Genomic DNA, 8,152 nt, shown 5'->3' on the forward strand with positions numbered 1-8,152 from the left:
GTATTATATGCTAAGTGATGCTCATCGTCGCTGATGCTGAGTGTGATACCACAGTGTAAAGGTAATAACAATTTTCTTTCGATACAATGCAAGAATTTACACCAAAGGTTAGATTTACACATCGTGAAAATGAAAAACCTGGCCTAGAGAGCAATTAAAATCATGATCTGATAAATCAAGACCTATTCGGTTGTTGACATTTTATTATTACGAATAAATTAGTTATTTGTACTTGTTTCTAAAAACTGTCATTTATCGCCGCGTGACCTCACGTTATTCTCTAGTTCAGGTGAGGTGTATCTACGGAAGCATATTAGTGCCACATTTTTTTTGCACTTTAAACTAATCTGTAAAATTTACAGAGAATCCGTAGCCAAAATCATCGTGCCAAGAACGGCTTAACAGTCGGTATGAAACAGCATTTGACCCAATGATAGGTTGTATTGGCAAACTAGATCATTATAACGACCATAGAATTGGCGAAATGCTGACTTTAAACCACCAGACTGTTGAAGCCTCTGTAACATCAACTTGTTTGTCAGTAGCCTGTCTCGATTGATTGATTGTGGGTGGGTGCGTGCGTGCGTGTTTGTACATCATTTTCTGTTTCGCAGTTTACAGAACGACGGAAGACCTTCCTTGTTAATGGATTTGGTCTACGACATGCATCATTGTACTTTCGCTGATCCAGGTTTTGTTCTGTTCGATAGACTGTTTGATATTTCTAACCGTCCGTCTTTAGACGGGACGTATTACGGTACAACGATGTCTGTTCGTCTGTCCATTAGGGGTTTTCTCTTTTTATTTCTCTGTCACATTTCAAGCTAAATCTTGCTTTGTAGTTCTTTGTGGATCACTCTATACCATGTTACAGTCTTGAATCATTTCGACCTCCCTTGCAGAAGCTTTGCCACTTTATTTTAAATTTAATGTTATATGGAAGGTATGTGATTTGTCCGTCTAACTCCTTCCACAGTTTTCAAGTGAGGACCTTCTTATCTTACAGAGTTTTTGTACAGATATTGAAGATGTGCATGTGGAAAGGATCTTGACTTTCTTCAGTGTTTGAGAAAGTAACAGGTTGTTGAACTTAGCCAGTTTTGAAGAAATAATACAAAGTCAGTACACTGTACATGGTTTGTCCAATTAAAATTCCTTTCACAAAATGCCTAAGTTGAATTATGATCCAAAATTAGTAAAAATCAAATCCATTCTAAATCAATGGGGGGAAAGACATCTAACCCCCATTGGCAAGATTACAGTCATTAAAACATTAGTTCTACCCCTATTGAATCATATTTTTATGTCTATTCCCAACTCATCTGTGTTTTATTGTAAAAAATTAGAAAAAATTATGTTTTCATTTGTATGAAATGGTTCAACTCATAGAGTAAAAAAAAAGAAGAAAAGATGTCCTTGTTAAGAAATATGAATATGAGGTCTAAAGATGATTAATCTAAAAATTTTCATAGCATCAATGAAATTATTCTGGATACGACATCTTATTTCCACAAACAGGGGAATTAATAACTTAATACCTGGCTTTGAACTAACTAGGTTCATTTCTTGTGGGATTGAATATGTCAAGTTACTCTTGAAATACTCGAAAAATAACTTTTGGATAGATGTATTCAAATCCTGGGTTGTACAGAATGAAATGCTACTGCAGATACACCTCTATTTTATAATCATATGATTCATATTGGTGGGAAATTTTTTTTTAATAAACAACTCTTTGACAGTAACATCAGACACATAAACGATATTATTGAAGAAGATGGTAGTGTTTTTAGTTTTGAAACTTTTTGTGATACTTATCCGAATGTGAAAATCAATTTTTTAGAATATGCAAGCATCATTCATGCAAAAACATAAGTTTTAAAAAGTTGGCAAATCCATTTATTATGTCAAACATATACAATGTACTGAAATGTAAAAAAAAAACAAAAAAACAAAAAAACCCAAATGCTTTTATGAACTTCTCAACAAAAAATCATCTGTGACAACAGGCAAAACAAGATGGAATGAGCTCTTAGAAATAGATAATACTGAGTGGAAAATAATCCACAAAATACCTTTCATAATTACAAAAAATAGTAAACTTCAATGGTTCCAGTATAGAATACTTGATAAAATTTTAGCAACAAACTCATTTTTATTTAAAATTTTGAAAAAAGTGAACTCAAAAATGTGTACCTTTTGTCACAATGAGGAGGAAACAATAGAACATATAATATGAGAATGTAATTGTGTTCAATCATTTCCAGCTGATTTTGAAGTCTTTACAAAAAAGTCTTTTATAATAGGCATCCTTGAGAAAAACAAGGGTATACAAAATACTCTCATCCTTTGGTTAAAGCATCATATTTATACAGCAAGGTGTACAGAGAAAAATTTGAGTGTGCGTTTTGCAATATCATTTTTAAAGTTATTCTATGAAACACAAAAATTTATTTCGTAAAAAAAATGGTGATACTGAAAAATTTGATGCCCTTTGGAACAGATGAAACAAAAATTTTTCATAGCTCTCTCTCTCTCTCTCTCTCTCTGAAATGACTAAACACTTCTGTAATTCTATATTACATGTATATTATGAAGATATACCATGAACTATTTACAGAATGTTTGTTGAAAAATAATTTTAAAAAGTTAAAAAAAAAACAAAAACCCTCCTCTCACAGTTTTCGGGCTAAGGCCTTTGTAAACAGTTTGAAGATGCAAGGACTTTGATTCCCAGCAATTTTCTTATTTTCTTTGATATCTGAAAAACTTACAGGTAGCTGAACTTAATCAATTTTTGGGAACTGTTTTACACACACGGTTCTCGGTTTGTCTTGTCTTGTCACAGTTTTTAAGCTAGGTTTTTTTTATTCATACCATACAAACGAAAGTATATCGCTTGATGATGGACCCTACATAAGCTTGAGATGGGTATATTATGTATCGTTTCCGATACTCCTGGTGATCCTACAATGTACATGTACTTTGAAACTACCTCTATTGAGGCGTAGATAGGGTGCACAGCACCGAAAAGAGGAGGGGGTCAAAACAGTTTTAATAAACAAGGAATGGTTAACGCTAATCTGGTCAGCACGGTAATGGGTATAAAATATGCAATTATTATAGATACCATTAGGCTGTTTAGTTGAGAGAGAGAGAGAGGGGGGGGGGGTAATTTGTTTGGCCTGAAATGTAGACTACCTGAGGCTTGACACTATATAACTTATTTGGCACTTTGGCACATGCATCAGTAATACGGTGTGGAAATGATAGCTTTGAATGTGAAAGATTTTTTTGTTTAAATAAGAATAAACATGCGCAAAACATAAAATCGGTCAATATAGAGTATTGCATCCAGTGATGGTTTCTAAATAACAAACACTGAATATAAATAAAACCTACACCGATGGAATAAACCTCACTATTAACACCCCTTCCTGATATTGCAAAGATCAAAGGAATGTCGCGGTCATTATTCTACGATATATCTTCATACGTATTATATGATTATGAGAAAATTGATACACATCTCGCATGTACTTCCGAGTTTTCCTAATGCAACAATCAAGTCGATAACTGATAATTCAATTTTAAAAACATAAATATCAATCAATATATGCTGTAAAACAAATTCATAAAGGATTGAAGAACATAAAACATATAAACATGACGATGCACAGACAAGTTTTTCTTAAACTGTATTCAAAGCAACTGACATAATCATAGAAGATCATACTAGTGGTCATCAACATGGATATTCAGTATTTCAATGTAACCACCAGAAAGAAAGTGGTCTGTTATATATGGTACACAAATCAATGCTGAATAATTATAATGCTGATATCCACTAAATATCTTCATAGAAATACTCTGATTCAGCACAATCACTATCTGAAAGTATACTAAGGCTTGATATTTGATTACTTTTTAACTATTCAACAAGTTTAGCTTATCGAAAAAAATCAACAACAAAAAATCGTAAAATTAAGATTTTCATTAAAATATAAGGGTTTTATCAGGATTTTGAAGCCTAAATAAGGAAAATAAGGGCCTCTGACAAAAATATGTGGAAAATAAGGGCCCTCTTGAATGCCTCAAGAAACAATTTTCAAGGCAAAGACAATGTAGATTACCCCTTAAAAGGGTCAAGTAAGTATACATGAGCAACTAATTTTACATATCATAAGGTCATAGCGGAAGTTAATAGCTCCTTTATCTTTGGAGAGATTATAAAACGAGTATTGAAGGAAGGTAGGGGACCTCTTGGACTATCATTTCCCGCCATCAGTTGGGACTGTAGGGGTACCACCTTGGGCCTCCCGAGGACAAGGCCACCTTTCAGATCTCTATACTTATTAGATATGGGGTGGTAGAATAAAACAATAGTGATCAAAAGATAAAAAACAATTTCAACTATCTTATAGGAACTTTAAAATACCAGGTAGTCTAGGGGGGCATAGGGCTCACCTGAAAGTTCATAATGGAGGTTAGTAACAACTGTTGAAGAGTCCACAAAACGAATATCGAGGCAAGGTATGGGGAACCCTTGGACTATCACTTCTCGTCCTCAGTTTGAGGCTGAAGAGGTACCATCTGTGGCCTCCAGAGGATGGGATCACTATTCAAATATCTATCGATATCGAATATGGCGTGATCGAATGACACTAAACTGATCAAGAGATAGATAACAATGTACACTATCCCATACAATCCTTAAAAAGGTTCAGATGGGCCTATGTGGGCATTACACTCACTTGAAAGTTCCTAAATTTACCATCTCATTAGGTCATAAGATTTGAAGAGGCAAGGTAGGAAACCCCTCTGACGATTATTTCACGTACTCAGTTTGGGGCTGTAGGACTACCATCTGGGGCGTCCCAATGGTGGATTAACTTTTCAGATCTGAATAATCATTAGATATTGGGTAATCAAATGAAATAAAACCGGTCAAAAAAAAAGAAAGGAAACTTAGATAGATCTTAGAAAACAATGCAGGCTATCATATAGGACACTTCAGGAAGTCAGGGAGCATACGGAACTATTGAGAAAGTTCATATTTCCTTACTTGGATATCTAGATGGATGGACAGACGGAAGAAAATGACCAAAAACCAAAACTTGAATCCACAAAACAGAAGGATGCTTAAAGACAACTAAATCTCCATAAAAAGGTGCCCGTTTCATTCATCAATAGTATATCTCATGCACATAGCGATCGGAGCAAGATAACTGATGTAACTGAAATATGAGGCACGTGTGGTAGTTTTAAATTGAAATAACTTTGTAGAAAATCAAGATATTTCCGAGAGAAAAAACCCACCGGTTTCATTAGAAATGAGAATGATGAATTAATTTTTATTTCAATCACCTACAAATCCCTAATTGACTTATATAGAAAAAATTAAATTGCTACTTATTTCAAACATATTAATGATATTTTTGATTTTATGAAAATGTTCAATTTTCGGTACTATAATGGAATCTGCATCTGGTCGATTTGGTATCCTAGAAGAGCCCATTAATTACGATTAACAGATTAAACCGAATTGGTACTCACGGGTGATTAGTGTTTCAGATAATGGCCCCCTAATCTGTCAGGGGCTGTGTGTATTTCGCCTTTCTTCAAAACAGACGTTTTAAAATGTACACAAATCATACAGAAATCAACCATCTAACGGTGTACCGTATGCTTTTTAGATGTCTATACAAATATTCACGATTACGGCAAAAAATACGTTGTTCATACGTATTTAGATGCAAGAGAAATTTCGCATTGTGTATGGGTAATTTTTTTAATGGCCTAATAGTTTATTAAAACACTGTTTTGTTTCTCAAACCTCGTGTTTTGATACACAGTGCTGGTTTTGAGCTGATGAAAAGGAAAAGGATCGAGAAAAACTGGAGATTGTGAAATTCACGGCTTCCTTCAAGGTATCAAGATTCAAACCCCAGGCCCCATAATTAAAAACAAACACTCAACTTGAATCCACACAACTTGGGAATGTTTGCGTATTGTTAAGATTTAGTGTGGTGCTGCTACTCTCAAAAAGATATTTTTTTAAATTTCCTACATATATTCTCATGTAAGCTCCATGATGTGACCAAATATAAATCTGCACTACATTGGAATACTTGCATGTTGATATCACTATTCATGGCAAATGGTTTTTGAGAAACAGAATTTTGATCCCCTATTGTTACTACTCCTACATCCCAGGGTCATGACTCAATCATATTCACTAACTGAGAATGATTGCAAACTCATTCATGTTTTTCTCTCACTATAATCTCAGGTAAAACTTTGAATCTGTACTGTGGGCCAAACCTGACCTTGGAACATTGATTTGAAGAACTTGAATCTGCACTACCTATGGATGCTTGCACATCAATATCACTAATCCTGCTGATCTTGAGAATAAGATATTTATAGAAAATTTACCCTACGTATTGTTATGTAAAACTTGCACTACCCACAGGCACTTGTTTCATACATGAGTCCCCACTAAGGAGGGAGGACTCATGTATGAAACAAGTGCCTGTGACACTACCCCTCACATTATACCCTTGAGGGGGGGGGCATGATTTTAAAAAAACCCATCCAGCAACCTTGAATTTGCACTACCTGAGGATGATTGAATACAAATTGATATGACTAATCATCACCCTGCTACTCTCAACTTCTGAGAAAAATTTTATTGAAGTTTTTTTTTTTTATATATTGCCATGTAAAAATTTGGTCCCACCCTATTCCTGGGGACATTGACTTAAACTAATTTGGATCTGTACTACCTGAGTATGCTTGCCTATCAACATGATTAATTATGGCTAGCTGTTCATAGCCAGTAATTTCAAGACTTTTGACTATATAATCCCATGCAAAACTTTACTTCCCTACTTTGCCCCCCCCCCCCCCCCCCCCCCCCCCCCCCCTACCGACATGATTTAAACAAGTTCAATTTCTGGATGAAGTTTTACTAAACATACCTACACTTTTCAAAATGAAAGAAAAAACCCACATACTACACATAATGGAATGGCAATGCTATGCATAAAATATAACAAATTTCTTATGCCTCTGTGCTAAACTAGTACTAAATTAGATGACACTACTCAAATCATATGCAATTTAATATAGAAATGTAAATTGTGTAAAATATTAAAACAGGAATATTTTAATTACATGTGAATATTTCAATTACATATGGCTTGAAAAAACGCTTTCACACAAGTTGCAATAAATACATATGTATAGTATATTTTGATCAAACCTCGATGTTAAAAAAAGGGTATAAGCCCCATAACTCCTAGAAAAAAATCAAATCTGAATATCCTGTGAATATGCACATCTACATTATTGAATACAAAGTTTCATGAAATTCTGTTCTGCTGTTTCAGTGGAGTTGTGCTGACTAATTGTTTCTTCGGTAGAATATTTAATTTTGGCCAAACTTCTAAGTTCACAAGGGGCATAACCTTCTAGAAACAAAAATAGAATCAGAATTTTCTGGGAATATGCACATCTACAAAGCATGTCCTTATTACCTACAAAGTTTCATGAAATTCTGTTAAGTGGTTTCAGAGGAGTTGTGCTGACAAGAACAGGACTGATGGAAGCCAACTTTCTAAGTTCAAAAGGGGCATAACTCCCAGAAAAAATAATTCCTGCAAATATGCACATCTACACATGAAGTCCTTATCAACAACAAAGTTCCATAATATTCTGCTATGCAATTTCAGAAAAGTTGTGCAGACAAGAAAAGGACAGGTCAAAAACATTACAACTTCTGCAACTTGTTGCACAAAGTATGAAAATAAACTTAATATCATAACTAAACCTGACTTCAAAGTATAAAAACCTTTTACTTATCAGAAAATACTTAACCCAAAAATTCCTGGTATCAATGTTAGAAATTCACACTTTATTTGTGATGAAAAAAGAATCGCAAATCAAAGGCACAATGGAAGAGAAAATTGTGTTGCAATTTCCAGTCTTGTCCTCTAAGAAATCACCATCTGCAAAATATAGTCCCTTTGAAATATTGTATGTGGTAAAAAAAGCAATTCAATTTTTTGGACTTCAAATCATACAGCAAGGAATATAGAATTCATCTGCGATGTTAAAACGAAATTCTGATAAACACAGTAAAATCACA

The sequence above is a fragment of the Ostrea edulis genome, chromosome 4, assembly GCF_947568905.1.
Source record: "Ostrea edulis chromosome 4, xbOstEdul1.1, whole genome shotgun sequence".
Lineage (NCBI taxonomy): Eukaryota > Metazoa > Mollusca > Bivalvia > Ostreida > Ostreidae > Ostrea > Ostrea edulis.